Source organism: Kogia breviceps, chromosome 13 (genome assembly GCF_026419965.1).
Source record: "Kogia breviceps isolate mKogBre1 chromosome 13, mKogBre1 haplotype 1, whole genome shotgun sequence".
NCBI lineage: Eukaryota > Metazoa > Chordata > Mammalia > Artiodactyla > Physeteridae > Kogia > Kogia breviceps.
Window position 1 is genome coordinate 41,109,995 of NC_081322.1, and position 22,900 is coordinate 41,132,894.

General features: G+C 44.5%; 1 pseudogene; it reads left to right on the forward strand.

Moving 5' to 3' along the window:
• LOC131768061 (coiled-coil domain-containing protein 162-like) overlaps nt 1–21,535 on the forward strand; it is a 41,713-nt pseudogene extending 20,178 nt beyond the window's left edge.
• The last annotated feature ends 1,365 nt before the right edge of the window (nt 21,536–22,900 follow it).

A 22,900-nucleotide genomic window follows, 5' to 3' on the forward strand; every position in this document is an offset into this window, starting at 1 on the left:
CTCCTCACAACAAGCCTTTAGATATCTGAGGGCAGGTCAGTCAGAGAAGCTCAGTTGGGCCATTGCTAACATGTGTGAATCTCCTGTAAAATTACAAGTAGGGCCAGCTCCAGGAGGACAGACCCAAACAGGTACCCCTCTGGGTGGTGGATAACAAATTGTTACCCCTTCCTTCAGGCGGTACAGCCTATACCAGGGCACATGGACAGGGAAATGGTGCTCCCCTCACCTGGGTGCCCCTGCGCAGAGCAGACTGCACGGGTGTGCAAGGAGAGCCTGAGCCCCGCCTTCCCTCCTTCAGCCTAAACCAGCTTCCTTTCCTTCAACCTCTATGAGTGCCCCACCCTCCTGGTCAGGATCCTCTAAATTCAAGGTTGTTTTGCCAGCCAAGAGTACCCTTGTCCTGGGTGCTCTGCTTTGATTAACGCCCATGAATGTGTTAGGTTTTGTCACAGCTGACTCATTAGGCTAACAGCCACCTGAAGCCCATACATGGCCTTCAGGCATCCTACTACTGCCATATTATTAACCTTGTTCTTGTTCAACTTGGTCCACTCTTTGAACCTCTTGAAATCCTTAAAAATCTGGATTTTTATCATCCAGCATACTCTCTCTCCCTTCCAGGTTCATGTCAGCCTACCCTTGGTATCGTCCTTCAAGCCTTTAATAACAGTGTATGAAAGGACAGGCCCCAAGTGCTGTGCTACCCACTCTGGGTCCCCTCCAGGCTTAACAGGTACTTTGCGCAGTCTTTCAGTGACCAGAAACTCATCCGGTTGTCCTTTCACCCAGCCCATGTTCTCCATTTGTCCAAAAGGACATCATAAGAAACCTTCTCAGATGTCCTGCTGAAATCCAGATACACTGCATCTGCTATATTTCCTGAGGGAAAAGTTTAATCTGATCTGTCTATTCTTGAACCTATGTTGGCTTCTCGTGATTTTTGCTTCCTTCTCCAAATTCTAGAACACCAGCCTTTCACAATCAGTTCTAATATCTCGGCCAAATTTTGTACCAAACACACTGGCCTGAAGTTAGAGATTGACCTTTTTTGCAAACCAGAACTGTAATAGTCTATTTTGTGGATTCCAGAACCATTTCCATTTATATGCCAAGAGTCATTCACTCATTCAGCAAGGGTTTATAGATCTCCTGTTTTTTCTCAGGCACTTTATTAGAGATATAAAGGCAAAAGGCACAGTCTCTGCCCTCAAAGAACTTATGGAAAAAGTTAGGTGAACCTGCAATGTCCAGAAAAGGCTTTTCACATTAAGCACTTTGATAGAGGTACAAATGGGGTGCTGTGTGAGCTCCAAGAAGGGTGAACACAACCCAGCTAGGGGGAGGGGTGGGAAGTAGTCAGGGAAGACTTTCTGGAGGAGGTATTGTTTGGGCCAAGTTTTAAAGCACACGTCGGAGTTGGCCAGAGGAAGAAGGGCTGGGGAGGGAAGGCAGCAATCTAGGAAGGGAGTTATAGCAGAGTTCAGAGGAGGACATTGTAAAGGTAGGCAGGGCCAGATCCTGAATGGCCTTGTGTGCAATCCTTCTGAGTTTGGATTTCATCCCAGAGTCAGTGGGAAGTCACTGAAGCATTTTGTCAGCAGAGGTAGGTTTTAGAAATATCATCAAAACACCTTGTGTGTGCCTGATGTTAGATGGATTGTTATGAGAGGCTCCAAGAGGAAGCAAACCACAGAAGCACAGTTTGCTCCCAGCAGGGTCAGACTTTTGCCGTAACAAGGCCTGGCACCTACCATGCGTCACTCCAGGCTGGATCTCCAGAAGAATCCATGGGGCAATCTTGTGCTCTTCCAGCCAGTGCCACCCAATACGGTTCAGGTTTAAGTGTTGGTGAAGAAATCAGCCCACTGGAGGGCACTGGGCCAATGGTCGTTACTCTGGTTCTTATGGAACCCAGGGGCCTGCCTTGGAGGGGAAGTTGGCGGATGAAGCTCCTTTGTGCTGCACTTTGACATTGAGCTGACTTTTAGTGACCTAGGAAGGCAGGGGTGAGTTGTAGAACAGCTTTTGAGAAACAAATCTCGCTGAGAGCTCATAGGACTGTGCCAAAAGAAGCACGTAGGCTGTAGTCCCACAACAGATGCTGCTCAGATGGCTCCAATGGTGCTTCTGGGAGGCCAAGTACCATCTGCAGAAGCACAGTTCATCTGGAGAGAGGGACTGCTGGGAACTGGGAGTCTCCCTGCACCTCTCTGTCACCTGTCAGTCACTGCTGCCTGTCTGCCCCACTCAGACATGGTCTGTGTGCCCACTGCAGATGCTCTGGCAGGGCCCTTACTCCTCTCCCTGACTTCCCACTCACCCCCTATATGCCATCGCCTTGAGCTGATCTTTCAGCCCAGTCTCCTGAGGCCTCAGCAGAGCCACTGAGGGAAGGAAGCAACATGATTTCTCTGACCTCTGGAGATGCTCAAGGGGAGTCCTGGCCATTCTCACCTCTTTGGTATAACACAGACTCATCCAAGGCTTCCTCCTTGGCTGGTTAAAATAGCATGCTGACTAAGAGAGGATGGCAGAGGGCCACCGTGGTTCAAGTCTGCATTTCTGTTTGTTTGGGATCCTATATCTGCAGTGGCTGTGGAGGCATTAGTTTGAGAAGTGTTTGCCCTGCGGAGGCCCTGTTGGCATGCTCAAGTTTGGGCACTGCTGTCCAGGACAGAGAGGGGTGAGTCACTGTGGCTGACTCTAAGCACTGGGCCCGGCCCACCTGGATGAGGTCACCGGCCACACCTTGATGGCCCCAAATGTGGTCTCATGACTTCTCAAGGCTTCAGGCTTTCACCGCACTCAGTCTGGGAAGTGCTGTCTTTGTCAATACTAATGCACGTAGCCTTGGCACTTTCACCATAAAGAAGTCAAAGCCCAGGGGATGGAATCTTGGTGCCCTTTGCCTTGGTGTCAGCAGCTGACTCTGGCTGTCCTACTGCTCACTTTCCAGGACCAGGATGGATTGCCCTCACCCATCTCCTCTGAGGGAACCCCTTGAGGAGGCCCTGGAGAGTGAGGGTGGGAGGCTGAGCGCCTCCCCTGACTGCCTGGCTCCTGCTCATAAACTCCCCCATGAGCAGAGGTTTTCATCTACTGTTTCCATTATGCATGTCTTGAGTGCATCCTGCCAAGCTGCTATAGTTGATAACCTTTACCAAAGCTTTACTATTTTTTAATTAGTATATACATTTTATTTAGACATACATTTTTATATATAATTATTTTAATTATATATACATTTTATGATTATATTAGAAAATAGAAATATGATATATTAGAAAATACACTCATAATCTTACCCTCATTGATAGCCACTATTATTATTTTGGTGTCTTTCCTTCTAAATTTTATTTATAACTTTTAAAAATTCATGCACGTTTTTTAACAAGATTATTCTATATGCCTTTTTGTTGTAGTGTACTTTTTTCACTTGACTATATGTTATAAACATGTTTCCTTGTCAATAAACATACATCCACAGCACAATTTTTGGTGGCTGTTTAGTGTTTCATCCTATAGATGAATGAGACGGATTCAACCTGTTTTCCATTATTAAGTACCTTAGATTGTTTCCATTTTTCTTTTCTATTGGAAGGGCTACTATAAAGAACATCTGTTAACATATATTTTTGTGTATAACTTTTATTATTTTCTAAAAATAAATTACTGGAAGAGGAGTTACTGGATCAAAGAGCATGAATATTTTAAAACCCTTTCACAGTTACTGCTAGTCTGCCCTCCAAAGTACTACACTGATTTCTCCTCCTGTCAGCAGTGGTGAGCAAGCCACTTTCCTCACTTGGTTAGTACTGGGTTTTTATCAGTATTTGCTATCTCCGCTAGTTTGCCTGACCTGGCAAAGCGTGTCTGGGCCCTCTCTGGAGGTCAGTGGCACAGAGGTTGCACTGATAGGACAGTGTCACCAGGACAATCAAATCAGAACCAGGGGAATCACCCCAGGCTGGAAGGAGAACCTAGTTTCTGCAGCAAACTTCCAGTGAGCCTAGAGCCGTCCAGACCCTGGAAGTGTCACAGATAAAGCTCATCAAGTGAGCAGGCTGAATCTTGGAGTGGGCCCCATAAGACTGCCAGATACACACACAAACACACTCACTGATACACGTTGAGGGACACATACAGACATATAGAGACCTATACAAACACTCATAGAGAGAGACATAGACACAGAGAGGTACAGACACACAGAGAAACACACACAGACATGCATTTATGAATATAGACACACACACACAAATGCACACAGACACACTCGCTGATATAGACACACAGAGACACACAAGCACTCCCATGGATATGCAGGTCCTAGTCAGGTAGATCTGCCCTACCTTCCACATATTGGCTCCCATTTCTCTTGGAGTCTAAACCTAAGTCTGCCTTGGAGGGTTGGACTTTTCCTCTGTTCCTTAAAGACCACCTCTTCAAAAAGAGTGCCCAGCCGCCTAGAGAAAGGGAGGGAATGGGACTGCCTAGAGAGTGAGAACTATGGCCCTTTGACCAAGGCAAGAAGTGCCCCTATCAGATGCCCCACTTCAGAGGCCCCTCTGGCTCTGCTCCAGCTCCACCCTTCCCCACAGGAAAACCCCACGGCCAAGGGAATGTGCCCACTCCGATCCCTGGCCTTCCTTCTGGACCGTGCTCCGGATACCTGAGCACTGGAATTCCTGGCCCTTCCCCAGATCATCCTCCCCAGAGAGAGAATGGGCCTCACCACCCGTGAGCACACCCTGGCCTGTGGGGTAGACAAGGACAGCTGTGCAGGGGTGTGGACAGCTAGGGTGTCTGCTTATATGCATGCAAGCCCCCCTCCCACCCGTGTGATGTGAGGTCAAAGGGAGGAAGCGAAGGGGGTCAAACTGTAAACTATGGGTTGGGGACTAGCTCTCCCTGACCATATCTCAGCATAGAATTCAGAGTAGTCCAAGGATGATAAAAATCAAACCTGGCCTCCCGAGTCCCTTTAAAGGTCTGTTTTTCAAAGTAGGAGAATTAAACATTTTCATTTTAATAGTTTGATTTATAGCCTTTAAATATTTAGAACACTTAGACATGTGGAACATAGGCCTCCGTTTGTACTCTTGTCCCTGGCCCTGCAAATGTTAAGAGCAGACCTGAAAGAGAGACTTTCAAGGCTATAGAGCTGATGTTTTTCCATGGAGGAGAAATGGAAGTGGGTCTGTGAGCCAAGGTAACATGTGCCATGAGCTCTGGTGTGGTAGGGCTGCCTGGGGGAGCTGCTGTGAGTGATGCCCCTTTTCAGATCACTTTCAGGAAAGACCACCTCGAGGCCTGTCTCCTTTCCCTGGGTTGTGACGTGATGGCCAGAGAACGCAGCAACTTCGAGAGCTACTCCATGTGTTACGAGCATGTATTGGAGCATGCTAGGCAGAAGCTCTGCCAGAAAGAGCAAGTGTGTTCCCAGACAGACAAGAAGTGCATTGGGGAAGGTGTGGGGAGGGAGGCCCAGGAATCACTCCAAAGAGGAAATAAAACACGGTGCAGTCTGGTGCAGGGAGGTGTTCTTATGCAAGAATTGAGGGTAGATGGTCCTCTCCAAGGTTTTCTTCTCATTGGCTCATTTCCTTGGGCTCTGGTCTTCTCAGCTGGGAAGGTGATGGCCCCAGCAACACTGGGTTGTATGCTTTGGAGGGGTCTAGTGGGAAATATAAGAGGTAAGCAGTAAGGCAGCTGGCCCCCAGGGGAAGATCCATAGCTGACCTTCCCACCCTCAGCAAGCACAAGGGACTTTGTGCTGTTCCTAGTTCAGCAAAGAAGCTAGGATCCTTGAATAAACTCAGTCTTTAGGATGCACATCATGGGTCTCACTGATGAGACTTCCTTAAAATGAGATCCCGTCCTAAAGTGCAGTGGAACAACAAGCACAGTCCTAGCTCCAGGTGGAGCCCGAGGATCTCAAAAAGAAGCACGAATAACACAGATAAGAGCTGTCTGGAGCGTGGTGCACTGAATAAATGTTTGAGTTCAGCTGTGCACTGCTTTCTCCTCTTTAGGAATCAGACATCATACGAAGAGGTCAGAGTCCACCTGAAGACAAGGCTGGTCAGGTAGGTCAGTTATTACTAAAAAAGTTCTCCATTTCTCAAATCCACAATCTCAGCAGTAGTCAGACATGGGACATCCTGGTGTCATTTTCTTGTGCCCCTTCCTATAGAAATCCCATCAATGACTGGCCCACTGCAGAGACATCCAAGGAGTGTGCCTTTACTTTTTAAGCAATGAGGGCTTTTTTTTTTTCTTAGTTTTTTGGTGACTTTTGTTATTTTTTATTGCTTTGTTTTTCCTTTTTGTTGTTTTTTTGGGGTGTGTGTGTGTTTGTTTTCTTCTGAGGCCAGTGTGCCTTCTGAGGGGAGGTATATAGGCTAAGGTGTCATGGGGAGGCCAGTTTGGAAATGGAAGCCAAGACAGTTGACGTATTTTCTCCAAAGTACTTAAGTAGCATCTCTTCTGGGTTCATTCATTCAGCAGCCATTTATCGAGCACCTACTATGTGTCTGGAACTGTTCTAGGACCCTTAAGCCAACTTTAGCTTCTTCTGTCTACACTTGCACAACAGGATATTCACCTTCTTCATTAAGTTCAAAGTAGAATACCAATTCAACATTGATATATTGATACAAAGGACTCTTTTTGCAGTGGCCATTTGGAATTCCTGAATTATTTTCCATTTAAAAAAAAATTTCTGCTACTACATTGCAGAGCTCAGTCACAATATGATCATGGAAGTCACTGCCCTGAGAACCCGACTCATGGATTTGGAGGAGGAGACTCTGGATCTCAAAAAGCAAATTCGAAAAGAAGTCCAAGAAGAATATGAAGCATTAGTTCAAGCTTTGTTTGTGACATGTTTGCACATCAAAGTAAGTGACCTGGGTCGGATGTCTGGGCAGTCCTGTGGGGACCCGGGTGTACCTGACCCCCACGGCGGCTGTACGGAGAGATCAATAACAGAGTGGGCTTTGTGACAACAAGAGATTGTTGGGCCCAAGAATTCTCCAGCTCCAGGCTTTCACTGCAGAGAGTGAGTCAGCAATGAGTGGTCATTATTTTCCCAAAAGAGACACTGAATTTTAAATAACTTAGATATTTGCAGTTTTCCTCACTTTACTGCCATGTTGCCATCTGATTGCGGTTGAGGGAAGGGGGAGTTTCTTCTCCAAAACCCCAACAGTTTATGTCACTGTTTTGTCTACTGAATGACCATCCAAAACAGGAGAGCACAGTGCCCTGGGCCAGGCCAAACCCCAGTGTAGGTAGCAACAGCCGCCTCCTGGAAGCTCACTGGGCAGATTCAGAATCTGAATCAGCTTTCAGAGATTTTACAACCTTCAAAATGCCCACCAGCCTTTCTCTCACCTCTCGTGTCAGGGAGCTGCTGACCTGTCAGTAAAGGTCCATCCAGAAGAGGAGTGAGGGGGTTCCCATGTGCCCACAGCACTGTGGAAGCCTGTCACTGTCTTATGATGTCTGAGCAGCTGTAAGATGGAGAGCCATGCCTACAATGGGCTATTGTGGAGCCTGGTACCCCTGCCTAACGAGTGAGAATTTCAGTACAAACCTACCACCCCCAAGTCCATGGCTTCCCCCAAACCTGCCCCCTTCTCTGCTATTAGATGTTCCCCAGAGCCAGCCCCATTTGGGTCCTTCCCTTACTCCCTTCCCCCAGAGGATTCCAGGGTGGTCCCTGGAGTTGGTCCATTGAGAGGAGTTTCTACTGATGCTCTGCCTTGGTCTGGTTATTCCAGAGAGGATTGGACCTTTCTCCTTACTGTGAAGTGTCCACAAAACACAAATGCTTACAAATATTAAGGTATCCAAACCAACATGCATTGGGCCTAGTGCTGCAGGAGAGAGGTGAGCAGACAGTGAAGTCTAGAATTTACTAAGCCATCTTTCAGGTGTGAAATTGTTGAAAAACTTCTTAGGTTCTTTTTAGCTTCTGCCAGATTCCTAGACAAAAAGGAAATTCTCCACTTCTCTCAGCCTCAGTTAGTTCCACAAGCCCCTGAAGGTAGGGAATCGCTGTTTTATCCCAGGGTCCCAAGAAGATGGGAAGCTTTTGCTGTGTGGCCAGTAGCCAGGCTTCCTGCTGTGGCTCCCCGGCACTAACCTCCTGTTTCCTGTCCCAGGAAGTGGTTCAGAGGTGAAAGGATATCCCACAGTCACCCCTCACCCAAGGATGCTGGGTCTCCAAGTTGTACTTACCGATGAGCAAGCTATTTCACCATAAGCTGTTAGCCATAGCCATTCAGAACGAGCTGTTTCACAATGAGATTTCTGTTGGAGGCTAAAGAGGAAGGCAGCCAGCTTGATTCCTTCCTCTAATTTATCTATTTTTAATGGAGTTCCTTGTTAGTGGCTCATGGACAATGTCTTACCTGGTCAGGTTCTGCTGAGTCAACCTGATAGGAAAAATCCCTAGGTTCAAATTCCCAAGTAATCCTTTGTGTATGTGGGCGGCGGGGGGGGGGGGGGGGGGGGGGGCGGGGCGGGGCTGGGGGACGGTTTGGTTTTCCACCTGTGACCTCCCATTCTTCTACCTGCTCAGCTTGTCTTGGCATCTGACAACCACAGGCTCTGAGATGTGCAGGTGATGAAGCCCTGCGGGTTGAAGACAACACTAAAAGGGGCCACTAGTGAGGCTTCCAGACAACACCCGATGGAGTAATTGTCTGGGTGGATATTGTTTTAATGTGATATCATTTCTGAAAGTTGGGTTTTATGGGGCAAAGTGACTCTTCCTCAGCTGACCTTCCTGAACTTGAGCCTGCAATTTGCAGGAGAAGCTGGATGAGAATCAGCTTAATTTGATCCAGAAAGTGTATGAGCTCATCGGTGAAGTAAGAACAGAAGGGATTGACAAAACGAAAGAAAGGCCTAGAGAAGAAATGGGGCTCCGCCAGACGTGACGAAGAAATGAAAGAAAATCCAGCCATAGTATGTGATCTCATTTTAAGTGGGGTATCAGCATTTCATCCTAGCGTCTGACCCCACTGCTCACTCTGTTTGCATTCCTGTCCTGGTTGCCTGAGAAATCCTTGTGTCAGGCATTTAAAAGGGCACTGGGTCTCACTGCACAATTGTCTCATCTTCTGGAAGGCATGTTTCTGTTGTCAGGATTAATGTCCTTCCTGAGAAAAGTGCTGGGGTCAGCCTTTTCTGAAAGTGAGCCTTCTAAGCAGGAGCAGCTGCTGGCCTTGGAGCAGGACAACTGCAGCCTGGCCGCCCTGGTGCTCAAAATGAGGAGCCTGGGCCACTGGAGGCTGGCGGTGCAGTAGGCGCACTTGCGGGGCCAGCTGAGCAGGGCTTAGAAGGTGAGAGCTCTGGGGGAGGGAGGCCCCGCCCAGCAGGGAGAGAGGATGGCACTGGCCTCCTTGGCTGCAGCTGCTGTGCTGGTGTCAGGTGGCAAGTTTTCCTGGGAACGGGCAATAGCAGAGCCTGGGGAGAAATAGGAAAGAGCCAGAAGCAAATGGCAAAGAAGCAAATGAGAGAACAGATCAGAGAGTTTAGCACAAGGGAAGGGAAAAGATGGAGCTGGCAAGCTTTGTCAAAACACTGCAAATCCTTGAGTTTCAAGCATCTGAGGAAAATGAAGTAACAATAAGTGGAAAATCTGCTTTAAGGAAAATTGAAACCAGAGCACATATCAATAGTGGTTTGGAAACTTTTACTTACTGTTTCTGAAAGTCTTTATTTACTCTGATCTGTCACACTGTTCTTAATTGAAATCAAGGAAGCAGTGGCCAGCAGGAGCTCTGTTCTACCAGAAATTTTAAAGAGCGATGGATGATGAAGTGGTTTAGAGACTGCTTGGGAAGCTGAAAATATGGAAAGGAAACTTATATCCTACCTTACTGTGTTTGGGATGTTCACAGGAAGCTATGCAAAGTAAAAAAGAGTGTTTGAACATCAAACTAATGGCAGAACAAGAAGTCCTTTTATTTTGTCAACAGCTATTGGCTCTAAGGCAGGCAGGCCCTGGCCAGGGCTCAGGCAGACAACGTGAGGATATGCAAGCAGCAGGAGAGCCAGGTGTCTGAGCTCAGAACCCCTCTTCCTCCCTCTCTTTGAACACGCTCTGGCGACCAGACGTGGCACTGAGTTGCCTGTAGCAGTCACCAGAGGAACACAGTGTGAAGCCAAGCAGACGGCACCACTGGTGAAAGATGGCCCGGACCCTGGCTTCCCTTCTGCCTTCTTTCCAGCCCAGAAACCAGGGGCAGTGGCCAAAAGGCTTTTGTTCTTATTCATATTTGGCTAAGATGGTGAAATATAGCTCATAACTAAGATTGTTCTGTGTGTTTCTCTGAGGATCTTTTTTAGCCAGAGGGCACCTTGGGGTCTGGGTCTCTGCCTCTAACACATTCCTTTCACGCTCCAAGCCTGTTTTCCATGAGTGTGGCCCAGCCATCAGCGTTATGCCCCAAGCAGAGAGTCTTGGTTCCTTTCCTGATGACCCACACTAAGTCTTAATTTCAGAACTTACTGCTGCTCTATAGGGACTGGCACCAAAATAAAGGCTTTTTAAGTCTAAGCTCTAAATAACTGTTCCAACCCTCTGAGCATGGATGAAACAGAGACCCTAGGTTTAGAGAGAGAACAGCTGAGTTGAAATAACAGCCTGGGAAAGCTGGGCATATTTTAAAACATAAAATATAATTTGTTCCTTTTGGACCCTAATTCCTCCCTTATTGTGTGCCAGTGAGTTATGATGTATAATTATATAAAGTCACCCTACAAATATTAATCATCATCATGAATATTATAATTAAGGATTGACCTTCTAGTGACTGTTGATTAGAAAAATTTCAGAACAGAACCAATTATTACTACTCTTTTCCTTTTCCAGCCATCTGGAATCTGGCTTCCCCAGGGCTGTTTTGGAAGTCGAAACAGAGACAAGATTAGCACCTCCCTTCCCCACTCACCGTACCTATTGCATCACCCTGTCTCTCCAGGTTCTGCCCTTCCGTTGCTATTGCGTGATAAAGGTGGAGTGACAGGGCAAATGTAGTTTGTGGTAGATATGAATATTTGGTCTTGCTACTGGCTGGCACAGGACAGGATAGAGCAGCTGGGCTGTGGTACCCTGAGCCCAGGAATACTTCACACAGTTCTGCCCCTGGGCGCTAGTGGAGGGGACAGTTGTGTTGGCCAGCCTCTCATCCCCTGCCCTCTGCTGAGAAGAAAGACTCTGTGCCTTTCTTGTTTCCTTTGGTCTTTTCCTGCCATAGGCGCAATTGCTGAAAGAATTAGAACACAGAGTGACCCAGGAGGCTCTCCACCAACAGCAGCTGGATTTAATAAAAACCTCCAGCATGGAGAAGCTTTTGGAGGATGTGGAGCAAAAAGAACAGCACCTGCAGCTCCTTACTGAAGAGGCCAAGAGGGCTTCTAAACTGGGCCAGCTCCAGCAGAAGAAAATTCAGAGAGAACTCCGACAGGTAACTCCAGTGAGAGGTAGTAAATCAGGGTGTACCAGCCACAGCTGTTTCATTCTTCCTCTGTCTTTTCCATGCCTCTCATGCCTCCACAGCGGTGTTCCTCACCTTTATCACTCCCAGGAACAGCAGGGAAATGGAAATATCTATACCTGGGTGATTGTTCAGGCTGCTTGTGACAAAGGATGATGGCTTGACTGCCACGAGGCCCAGAATCTTGGCATCTTTGTAAGCCACTTGAAAAACATATTTCTACCTGGCTCTAATCTTTGAACTAGGAGGGATCTTTTGGAAAATCCCAACGAGTAAACTGGAAATGCAGCAAGTATTATGGAAGCTATTATAAGGGAATTTTATTCATGGTGTTTCTGGAACTGCAGAAATAAAAAAGGAAAGGCAAAGTGGTTTTCAGACCCAATATGTTCTTCTTAAATATACCCCACAGAAAAAAAAAAAAAAAAAAAAAGGAGGAAATAATATAGTGTACATGCAGACTAATGCAAGTCCCAACAAAGGAGACCACAGAATGAAATTCAACACAAAGGGAAAAAACAAAAAACAAAAAAAAACCGAGCACCTTCTGGGGTAGGTGCTTCACACATATTCATTGAATGAATAAGTCAGTTAATTCACCAGAAATGTTAGGAAACAGAAATCAGAGGTTTAAATTAAATGATTGGCCAAGTGTTTCAAGTGCTCAAGGAGATCAGTAAGGAGAATTTTACAAAAATAAATGAAAAAAAAAAAAGGATAAAAAATGTATTCTCTCGGGCTTCCCTGGTGGCGCAGTGGTTGAGAATCCGCCTGCCGATGCAGGGGACGCGGGTTCGTGCCCCGGTCCGGGAAGATCCCACATGCCGCGGAGCGGCTAGGCCCGTGAGCCATGGCCGCTGAGCCTGCGCGTCCGGAGCCTGTGCTCCGCAACAGGAGAGGCCACAACAGTGAGAGGCCCACGTACTGCAAAAAAAAAAAAAAAAAAAAAGTATCCTCTCACAGTTCAGGAGACCAGAGTCTGAAATCTCTCTCTCTCTCTCTCTCTCTCTCTGTTTGTACTTGCTTCTCTCTCTCTCTCTCTCTCTCTCTCTCTCTCTCTCTCTCTGTTTGTACTTGCTTCACTTTTTGTAAGGTCATCAACATTGGATTTAGGGCCCACCCTTTAATCCAGTATGACTTCATCTTAACTTAATCACACCTACAAAGACTCTATTTTCCAAATAAAGTCACATTTTGAGGTTCCAGGTGGACACTTTGTGGGGGACACTATTCAACCCATTACACCATTACTTTTTTTTAATAATTAAAAACAATTAGGAGATGATAAAAATGAATTTAAAAAGAAAAAATGCCTGTGATCTATGCAGATGAGGCACGCTTTGGACCTAGCGACTCTCTGGCCAGGGGACTGTGGGTAAGGGTTGCAAGGGGAGAGCAAACACAAAGTTAGCCTCTGGTTGTGGGCCCTGTGTCAGGCCTGGAGACAGTGCTCAGAGCATTCCCTGAACGTGATGAGTTAAACTCAGCATGGAGATCTGGGAGAGAGATCACGTCTTTGCTTGAAGCCATCCAGGGGCTCCCACAGGTTCCTGGGGTAGATGCATGGCTTGGCCTACAAGGTGAACTGGTTCCTCCCCCCTCCCCCCTTCCCCTCTAATAAAATAAACATAAAAGATATGACTTTTGTGAGTAAAATTCTGGCTATTATAAGGTAATAAAGGGTTCCAAGGGCCGCCTCTGTCCCTCTCTGATTAAGTTCTTGGCCTTCCTGGAGCTCCTGATTTTCAGAAGGCTGAGTTCAGCCTGACGAAGGTTTCATGAAGACTTGTATTCCTGGGGTAGCCTGGGACCCACACTCTCCCTAGGAATCCCCCCTAACCCACCCCTCACCGTGAACTGACGAAAGTGTGCACCAAAAAGCATCTCTGCTTTACAAGCAGTTTTCCCCTCAGATGAGAAGCCGGCTTGCCCACGAGCGTAGCGTGGAGCTGGACGCTTTCCAGTGGGTGGAAGAGCTACAAAATCAGCTTAATGACACTGACAGATCCTCTGCCCAGAGGAGCTCACCAGGCGGTAAGGATACCCTTTCTCTCTCTAAGCTCTCAGGGTCCAGGGTCGGGATTGAAGGAGGGCCCCAGGGACTAACGATAACAAACCAGTGGTTATTGAGTGGGTGCTCCATGTTTGTTGAATGAATGAATAAACCTTCATCCTCAATTGCAGTCAGAACTTTCTACTTCAGTTCACCTTGGAGTACTGATAGGCTATACTAAAAAGTTTCAATCATAAAAACTGGTTCCAGTTGAAATATGTCACCTAAAGAACATTGTGTAGTTCACTAGATTTTGAAGCATCTTAACACCTTGGTCCTATAGAGGAGTAAAATTTGCCACCCTAATATGTCTCTTTGGCATATTGTTTTAAGCTGGTTGTTTCTGAGAAAAAGCAGACATCGGAAAGAAGTTGCCCTTTTGTAAAAAATGTTTACAGTTGTAAGGGTGTCTCCCTCTTCAGTACGAGGAAGAGGAGGATGACCAAATCTCTAGAAATTTATCTATGGAAAAGATAAATCTGTGTAACAGTCTTACCCTTGTTTATTGTGCTTTTCCTGGTAAACTCCCATAGCTGACTTTCCCCTATCCTCATCATCCTCTTCTGTCTTTAGCTGAGGATGGTATTTAAGTTGAGAGCTTCAGAAACGTTGGCAAGTAACTCAGTTTTCCTCAGTCTCTCCCACGTATACATGTTATTAAACTTTTGTCTGATTTTCTCGTGTTAATCAATCTCATGTCAGTTCAATTCTTAGACCAGCCAGAAGAACATAGAAGGGTAGAGGAAAATTTCTTCCTCCCCGATAGGTTATTAATGACCACATTTCTTAGGTGTTATTCATAAAGTACATCATGATTCTTGGGTCATAGGGGCTTGAGGAGTATTATGGAAATGGCAATCAAAACAACACTCTGGACAATGCAGCCAGCAAATAGCAATGGAACAGAGGCCAGACCCCGGGATGTCTCTAAACTAACTTCTTCCCCTATAAGATGAGGACTAAATAAATTCCAAGTTCTCTTCTAGATCTATCAAAAATATTACCCAATCAGTAGCCACTATCAGCCTATTGTTAAGGTCAGCCAAGCTCCTCCTTTCTGTTCCATAGCATAGCTGGTGGGTGAGGGTATGGACTTCGGGGTAAGACAGCCAAGGTTCAAATCCTTCCTCTGTCACTGCTAGCTGTGTGACCTTGGACAGGTTAATTCACCTCTCTGAAAAATACCCACCTCAAAGGTATATTCTGAGGACTCTATGAAACAATGTGTGTCTGCCACAGAGTATAGTAGCACTAGGTCATTGTGCAAATGTTGGTTATTACACTTTCATATATGTGTGTCCTCCTTTATGTGTTTCCTTTTGGCTACTTACAGTGTGAATGATGTGAGAAAACATAGCCTGTCAGAAGCAGAAAGATTATTTTCAAAGGTCAAGATAGTTTGGGTTTTCTAAGAACAAGGCTGGGCTTGTTGGTAAAGCCCCAGGGAGCTCCTGCCTGCAGGTGCCTACTGCCTGGGCCTGCTGCCTGGGCCCTGACCTTGGGGCTAGTGTCCCCCACCCCAGCCCAGGTACAGAGAGGAAGCATATCAAGAGCGCCCAAGGGCCCTGTTTTTTTTTTTTTTTTTTTTTTTTTTTCAGTACGCGGGCCTCTCACAGCTGTGGCCTCTCCCGTTGCGGAGCACAGGCTCCGGACGCGCAGGCTCAGCGGCCATGGCTCACGGGCCCGGCTGCTCCGCGGCATGTGGGGTCTTCCCGGACCGGGGCACGAACCTGCGTCCCCTGCATCGGCAGGCGAACTCTCAACCACTGCGCCACCAGGGAAGCCCAAGGGCCCTGTTTTGATCACGCACCGTGAGTGGGTCTGTCCTTGCACTTTCCTCTCCACCCTCGCTGGGGTTTTCTGTTTCTCCCTTTCCCCTCTGCCTCCAGCCCAGCCAAGCATCTTTTAAATTCCTTTCCGAGTTATCATGTCCTCTCAAACTGCCATCTGTGTCCTCTAAGACCTGCACATTTACAAAGAAGGACCAGAGTGGGGCAGGAGGCAGGTGGAGAGAACCCTAATTCCCAGGATTGCGGACATGGCAGGAGTAAAAGAGAAGCCTCTCTTTCAGGAAGCAGAGGTAGAAGTTACTCCCAAGTCTCAGCCCCCATATGTCCCCTTCTGCAGCAATGAGAGGGGATTTGCTTAGGACTTTCTACATGTTGTCTACTGAAGAAAAATGAACAACCTAAAAGCTGCAAGTTAACTTTTATTTGGGGAGCTTACTAAGGACTGTAGCCCAGGAGACAGACAGACAGCTGTCCTCTCGGATAGCTCTGAGGAACTGCTCTGAAGAGGTAGAGAAGGATCCAGGATATAGAGGAGTTTTGCTGAAAAACAAACCATGTGGTTGAACATCATAAGATTACTGCTAGTCACAAAAAAAAAACAAGTTAATGATTTTAGTGCTTTTCTATGTATGGGAAGATGCAAGAGTCTGGGCTCATTGAAATTATTCCCTAGATATGCATCTTACCCATCTAGGGCCAGCTTCCAGAGCACAGAATGTTTCCTGTTTTTCTCCATCCTCAATTCCCCTCAGGGCACACTGAGGGAAGCAGGACTGCAGTAGCTGATGGCTTGATGGCAGGCAACATTCTTCATTTACTGGAATGGCAGGCAACATTCCCTTTCCAGAATGTAGATTCATCAGAGTTCATACCTGTCTAAATTTAGTACCAAGCACTGCAAGAGGACAGCCAGATATTACCTATACTATTGGTGCTAAAAGGTAAAAGTCAGCCATTACCACTCCTTTCTCAGATGTCTAGCCAGAAGCATGAGGTGACCCAGGTCTCTCTCCTTTCTGTAGAGGTGGTCACAGCAGCCTCCCTGCTTCCCAGCAGAAGCAGAATTAAGGGGCAAGTTCTCTTTACTTGGCATTAACATGGATTCCCCTTAGGATCTTGTAACTCCTGAGAAATTACAATTTGTTCTAGTTCAGTTACTCTCAAAATGCTTAAGGAAAAAAATGAAATCAATTGGCTCACAAAACTGAAATGTTCAGAGATGGATTGGCTTAAGCTGGCTTGATCAAGGTTTGTTTTTATTTTTTGAATTTTTATTGATTTATAATGTTGTGTTAGTTTCTGGTGTACAGCAAATTGATTCATATATATATATATATATATATATATATATATACACATGTGTATATATACTTTTCCATATTCTTTTGCCTTAGTTTATTACAAGATATTGAATATAGTTCCCTGTGCTATACAGTAGGACTTCGTTGTTCATCTATTTTATATACAGTAGTTAGTATCTACTAATCTCAAACTCCTATTTTACCCCCCCCCCACCTTTCCCCTTTGGCAACCAGCAATTTGTTTTCTACGTCTGTGGGTCTATTTCTGGTTTGTAAAGAAGTTCATTTGTATCATATTTTAGATTCCATATATAAGTGATATCATATTTGTCTTTGTCTGACTTACTTCACTTAGTATGATAATCTCTAGGTCCATCCACGTTGCTGCAAATGGCTATATTTTATCCTTTTTTAATAGCTGAGTATTATTTCATTGTGTATGTGTGTGTGTATGTATGTGTATATATATATATATATATATATATATATATCTCACATCTTCTTTATCCATTCATCTGCTGATGGACATTTAGGTTGCTTCCACATCTTCTCTATTGTAAATAGTGTTGCTATGAACGTTGGGGTGCATGTGTCTTTTCAAATTATAGTTTTCTCTGGATATGTGCCCAGGAGTGGGATTGCTGGATCATATGGCAACTATTTTTTAGCTTTTTAAGGATCTTCCATACTGTTTTCCATACTGGCTGTACCAATTTACATTCCCGCCAACAGTGTAGGAGAGCTCCCTTTTCTCCACACGCTCTCCAGCATTTATTATTTGTAGACTTTTTGATGGTAGCCATTCTGACTGGTGTGAGGTGATACCTCGTAGTTTTGATTTGCATTTTTCTAATAATTAGCCATGTTGAGTATCTTTTCATGTGCCTGCTGGCCATCTGTACGTCTTCTTTGGAGAAATGTCTATTTAAGTCTTCTGCCCATTTTTTGATTGCGTTGGTTTTTTGTTATTGAGTTGTATGAGCTGTTTGTACATTTTGGAAATTAAGCCCTTGTCAATCTCATCGTTTGCAAATATTTTCTCCCAGTCTGTAGGTTGTCTTTTTGTTTTGTTTATGGTTTCCTTTGCTGTGCAAAAGCTTAAAGTTTGATTAGTTCCCATTTGTTTATTTTTGCTTTTATTTCTATTGCCTTGGGAGTCTGACCTAAGAAAACACTGCTACAATTTATGTCAGAGAATGTTCGGCTATGTTCTCTTCTAGGAGTTTTATGGTGTCATGTCTTATATTTAAGTCTTTAAGCCATTTTAAGTTTATTTTTGTGTATGGTGTGAGGGAGTGTTCTAAATAACTTCATTGATTTACATGTAGCTGCCCAGCTCTCCCACCACTTGCTGAAAAGACTGTCTTTTCTCCATTGTATATTCTTGCCTCCTTTGTCAAAGATTAATTGATCATAGATGTGTGGGTTTATTTCTGGGCTCTCTATTCCGTTCCATTGATCCATATGGGTGCGATCAAGGTTTGAACTATTTCTTGAGGACTGATTTCTCATTGCATCTCTGGGCCCTGAGCAGGCTGAGAGTGGACGGGAAGTGGACCCCCTTGGGAAGCAAGATAGCTGCCACCCCTGTAGCTTCCATCCTCTGTTCAAGCTCACATGGCAGGAATCGGGTGTGGAGAGGGGACAGTTAAAAACAATCGAGGGCTTCCCTGGTGGCGCAGTGGTTGAGAATCCGCCTGCCGATGCAGGGGACACAGGTTCGTGCCCCGGTCCGGGAAGATCCCACATGCCGCGGAGCGGCTGGGCCCGTGAACCATGGCCGCTGAGCCTGCGCGTCCGGAGCCTATGCTCCGCAACGGGAGAGGCCACAACAGTGAGAGGCCCGCGTACCACAAAAACAAACAAACAAAAAAACAATCGAGCTCTGACTAGGCTGACTCAGGTCATGTGACCAATTTTGAACAAATCACTGAAGCCAGAGACTGAGATGCCTGGTGGACTTAGGCCCAGCTCACATGTTCTCCCCTGGAGCCAAGGGTAGGGTCAGCTCACTCTCTCCTCCTCTTCTCAGCAGCTATTTTATTTTATTTATTTTTAATTGAAGTATAGTTGATTTACAGTATCATATTAGATTCAGGTGTACAACATAGTGATTCAATATATTTATAGATTATATTCTATTTAAAGTTATTATAATGCAGCAACTATTTTAAATCTTCCTGGTCTCTTCAGACTTTCAGACACTGTCTTCCTCCCCTATCAGATGGGAACTCCCTCTACTTCTTGTCCCCAGCCTACCTACATCTATATTCAGCTGCTTCTCCTTCCCTCCTGTTAAAATGGAAAAGGTGCCCCCTTTCTTCCTTGGGACAATTGCTGTGAACAGCATCCCATGGGCTTCTGTCTTCTCAGGGGCCTTGAGCTAATCTTTATCTGCTTCCTCTCTACACACTCATATTTCCCACACGTCTATCCTTCTGATCTTGTAACCAACAATGACTTGTTGAGCATGTATGTGCCATCATCATAAAATCCAACATAAAATAAAATTAACATCTGACCAGTTGAGCCAGAAATCTGAGAGCTATTCTTCCTCACCCTGTAAATCTAATTAATTACCAAGTCCTATTAATGTGAGTATCTCATTCTGTCCACTTCTACCCACAGGTCCAAGTAACCCATCACCTCTTTCTCTTTCACTTGGTCATGGACCCTCAGGCAAAAGACTGCATCCAGGTTTTGACATATTCACTCAGAAGTGATGAAGCTGGATCAGAGGCCCATTTTAAGCTCTAAAATTTTGTGAATTAAATCTAGGCCTGTACATTGTAACCAGAGATAAAATTTAACTTTTTTCACATTACAGGCCTTATATCCCAGGCTCACTACTCCCTAAGTTCTGCTTCCACATCATCCAGATACACCCAGCAACACTTTTTAAAGACTCATCTCATGGGCAGTAAAATAATAAGAAGGATTCAAAGGCCAAAGACTGTAAGTAATGATAAATATGATTATGTATATGAAATAATGAAAAATGTAAATATGAAATTATGGATTTAGGGTCACTTCAAACTTACATTTTAAAATTGTGTATCAGGATCTTATCTCAGTGGTTGGGTCTTTGAAGATAAAATTCTGGATTTCTCACAAAGGGAATTTGTCCATGAATTGTTGCTGAATCAGTGTGTCTATGTGGGAAGGAGGGTCTAGGGCTTCCTACTCTGCCATCTTGATGACATCACTCCTCAGTAATAAAATTCTGATATTGAAACAATTAAATCCAAAAGCACTCACTCAGTTACAATTCAGTAAATGGGTATGAAAGTCAGTACCAACACCTTGCCGTGTTCTGTCTGAATTTTTTTTTTTATTATCTACAATAATTAACTAGCAGCATCAGAGCCTTTATCTGAGTTCCTTGGCAGAGCAGAAATAAACAATTTCAGAAGTCATCTTAAAACACGTGAGAAATCTACCCTCCAAAGAAATTCTTGGGATGCAGATTAGTTTGAAGTATAGCACATATTTGAAGAATTTTTAAAAAATATTTCAGCTCTTAGCTTATGTAAAACACTATTTGCATCCTCTTCCACTGCCTTCTCTGTACCACTTTAATAAGTATTACACTCTTTGCTCCACTGTTTTTCAGAATCCCCTCCAGAGGTTTATATATCTAATCAACACATTTAACAATTCCTCCCCTCTTTCCTTGAGAAAAATTAAGAGGAAAAAATATAATCATTCTGTCAGAGAAAATATGCCATCCTAAGCCCTCTTTTGAAATTGATGGTCTAGTTAGTGGACCAAAAGTTTGTTGCAGTATTTCTAGACACAGTTAAGGGGAGACACACAGAGAGGGAAGAAGCAGGTCAGGAACATACCCAATTGAGATACTTGACCAAGTAGGGCCACATTATCAATACCCACCTTTTGCTTGACCCACGAATCTCTGTGCAGTCATCTTTCAGCAAAAGGTGAAGTTCTACTATATGTCTATCTGTTTCCGCAAAGCCCTTTCCAAAACGAAGCAACATTCTGTTGATTTGTATGGAACCACAAGGGCTTTTAAGATTCACTCCATCCCCATTTCATTCCCCAAAGCAAATGTTCCTGCAGTGGGGCAGGTTGCTGTTCACAACTCTTATGGTTGCAAAAGCTGCTAAGTAGCTAACTACATTAGTGGACATCCACTAGGTTTTAGAGATTTAGAAGGGTGACGGTCTAAGACTAATTGTTGGCCACATTACCCTACTAAATAAACTCTAATAAATAAGGAAGTGTCTTGTGGGCCCATTGGCTTGTGTACAGTATAGAGACCCCAAGCAAAAAGGCTGAGGTCCAGGAAAGCCACAGAATTAGCTGGGGCCTCTTTAAATCTATCTAAGGTCTGACTTCTTAAATAAAGCCTATGAGACAAGTCAGATAAATACAGATTGAGAGGAGTTTATACATGGCTGAGATATAAGAACAATGATTTTCTTTTAAAGAGTAGCACTACACTAACACAAATGATAAAACATTAAAGAATTTATTGATTACTCCAAATATGGGATAGCTTTCCTTCCTTAGCTGGAAATGGCTTTCCATTGATGGATTCATTCCTGACCAGTTCCCTTTATAACAAGAGGCAAAATGTGTGCAAGAAGGCACACTAAATGGCCTAACCCAGACTGAACCAATGACCTTAGTCTTATTCCTAACAGTGACTTGTAATGATGCTATAACAAGAATTATTCACCATCTTTTTTAAAGGCTCCAGTATCTACTTAAATTTATATTGCAAGTACCTATTAAACACAAAAAAGAATTGACCATGTCTTCCTACCCAATGTGGCAGAAAATGTTCAACTTTCAGCTTTTCAAGTTAAAATGGCTCCATCCAGAATCCCATTCTGACCTGACTGGTAATCATATATCCTTTTTCCAAGTTTTATTTCTATGAGCATTTGAATGAATAAAAATGATTCTAAATCCATTAAGCCTTTTATCTAAATTTTACTATTTGTATTGTGAAGATAGCATGGAAGGACTGAGATGACTACATGTTGTTGTCCCAGATGAAGTAGGGTTTGGCCCTAAATTTTAAAACATAAGAGTTGATTTGCATTTCTACAACCTAGGCCTTGCCTCTGGTCAACGAGCAGCCTCTTAATATGGGTTCTAGAGTTACTGATTAGGTGAGAGAGCCAGGAGAGAGGGCATTGCTACCAGACAGTATTTACTAACAAGTGAAAAACCAGGACAGAGATTAATCCAAAGAAACTTCAAAGCACTTATGTCTATTTGTTTCACTTAAGAACACCATTCTCTATTAAGTCTTTTTATTCTTCCTATAAATGGCAAGACCCTCTTCAGACTTTTGTAAAGTCCTAATCCAAGTCTTTTTGTTCAGACAGGAAAATTTATCTTGGGTAAAGGAATAAATAAATAGATGAATGGAACAGAAGAGACCAGAGAAACATATTTATATACATAAATTTATATATGATATATGTAGCTTTTCAAATTAAGGAAAGGTTGGGTCTATTTGAATTAGATTAAATCATCACCTTACACTATACACATGAATGCCAAATGGATTAAATATCTACATGCACACACACATGCACATGCACAGACATACAAACTTATTTCTGAAATAGGACATAAAAAACAAAAGGAAGATTGATGACTTTGACATCAAAACTAAAAATTCAACATGATATGACCAGGTATGATACCACTTAATGATTTATGACCTCTCAGCTCCAAATTTATCCTTCACTGTCTTCTATGAAATAATGAATCTGGACCCTGTAAACATTTCTTCTTTGCCACCTGGCAAGATGTTAAGCTTTGTCAGGAGAGGGTGCTGGAGGGACCCTGGAGAAGGAAGAAGGGTTTCTCTTCCAGGTTCTGGGGTCCTCCTCTAGGCAGGCTCCTGCAGTATGCATGGCTTCTGCAGCACCAGGTTCCTGTAGCACATGCAGCTTCTGCAATGCCCAACTCCAGTGGTGCATGCAGTTCCCGGTGGAGTGCCACTGGCATGGCACCTCCTATGAAGGTGCTTCTCCTGCCCCAGCACCCCTTTGGATGCTTCACAGCCTCAGTGAACTTCTCTGCCATTCAGCCTTGGTCACACCCTCTCGCATGAGGTCTGCATGTCAGCCCGGGAGGGTAGTGGCAGCTCCCTGTATCTGACATTCCTATATTCTTTAGAGCTCTCTTTATTGCTTACCAGCCAACCTTCCCATTACTTCAATCCCTTGTTAAATAATTCTATTAAACTTTCCC